The sequence below is a fragment of the Bubalus kerabau genome, chromosome 1 (genome assembly GCF_029407905.1).
Source record: "Bubalus kerabau isolate K-KA32 ecotype Philippines breed swamp buffalo chromosome 1, PCC_UOA_SB_1v2, whole genome shotgun sequence".
NCBI classification, from domain to species: Eukaryota; Metazoa; Chordata; class Mammalia; order Artiodactyla; family Bovidae; genus Bubalus; species Bubalus kerabau.
In genome coordinates, this window is record NC_073624.1 from 152,221,954 (window position 1) to 152,223,516 (window position 1,563).

The 1,563-nt window shown below is 37.0% G+C and overlaps 1 pseudogene; it reads right to left on the minus strand.

Moving 5' to 3' along the window:
- Positions 1–522: 522 nt before the first annotated feature.
- Positions 523–1,273, minus strand: LOC129619995 (transcription factor BTF3-like; annotated as a pseudogene).
- Positions 1,274–1,563: the final 290 nt, after the last annotated feature.

A 1,563-nucleotide genomic window follows, 5' to 3' on the forward strand; every position in this document is an offset into this window, starting at 1 on the left:
GCATTTCAAATACATGGCATTGTATTACCAATATACAGCCCCTGGTGATTAATTTCTTTTGCTTAGTATATTTTAAGGTTCATCTACCTTGTAGCCTGTATTACTACTTCATTTATTTTTATTGCTAATATTCTCTATTGTATAGTTTTCCAGCTTCTTAAGGTGGAAACCAGATTATTATGGTTTTTATAATGCCCTTTATTGTTCCAAGAAAAAATGAATAAGATGAAGAACATATCTGATCAATATATCTATCAGGCTCAACTATAGTACAAGCTGAAAACTTTAAAGGCAGTGCTTCTTCAAACAAGCACTTCACCACAATTAGTTTATTTCTTTCAGCTATTTTTAATCAAATGACTGAAATCAGGGTTTCTCAACCTTTGCACCACTGACATTTGGGAATGTTCAGTTTTTTTTGAGTTATACTTCACATAACATTGTGTTAGTTTCAGGTGTATATCAGAATGCTTCAGTATTTATATTACAGAATGATCATCACAATAATCATTAACATCCATCACCACACACAGCTACATTTTTTCCTTGTGATTTTTTTTTATTAAGCAAAGAACTTTATTAATCTTTATTTCAAACTTTATTCTTAGGCTTTTCATCTTAATTAGCTGCAAAGAATGAACTGTATATAAGCAAAAACTGAAAAGAGCTGCAGTGTCCAGTGGCTGGCTTAAAGACACTAGAGATCTAGATGTTATCAGATCCATAAACAACATTTTAAAAGCAGTCATAATATGAAATAGCAGCTCCCAGTAACTTCTTTATCTTCTTCAGAAGTTGACAATTCAGTTTGCTGCATTCTTGGAAGCCTCATCAAAATTATCCACTAGATCTGTACCTTCATCATTTTCTTCTCTGGCAAGTGGTGCTCCTCCGTACACAGATTGTTTGGGCAGAGCTTGACGAGTCTCCTCAAACCAGTCATACTATCTGCACCAAGTTGGTTTAAGATGCTGGGTAACATTTCTGTCAGCTGCTATGTCTCAGCATTGCCTGTAATGGTGGAAGTGTTTGCTGCCAGAGATGCCTGAACTTTAGCGTTGTTAAAGTGGATCAACGTTCTTGATTTGTGAACCTACTCGCCTCTTCAATACCAGGGATATTGTCTAACCCTAACTTCTTTAAAGAGAACTGAAGTTTTTTGTCATCTGCCATGGTGGTTCTATGAACCACCTTCTTCTTTCTGCAAGCAGTTCCTTTCCCACCAGTGCACACTTGTATGGGCAACTTTCTCCTGGTTCATGATGGTTTCTTTTCATCTTGCTGGAGCGGAAATGGGGCTGCGCTGGGGACTAGGTTTGGTGCTCAGGTGGTCTTGGGCATACCAGCTGAGATTAGGCACATGCATGTAGGGATGCAAGATGGCAGCTAGATGTGACTTATGTATTTTATAACTGGAAGTTTGTGCTTCTTGATCACCTTCACCCTTTTTACCCTAACCCTTTACCTGTGGAAACCACTAAATCTTTTCTCTGTATCTATATGTTTAGGTTTTTATTACCATTTTGTCTTTTTAGAGTCCACTTACAAGTAAGATCATATCGT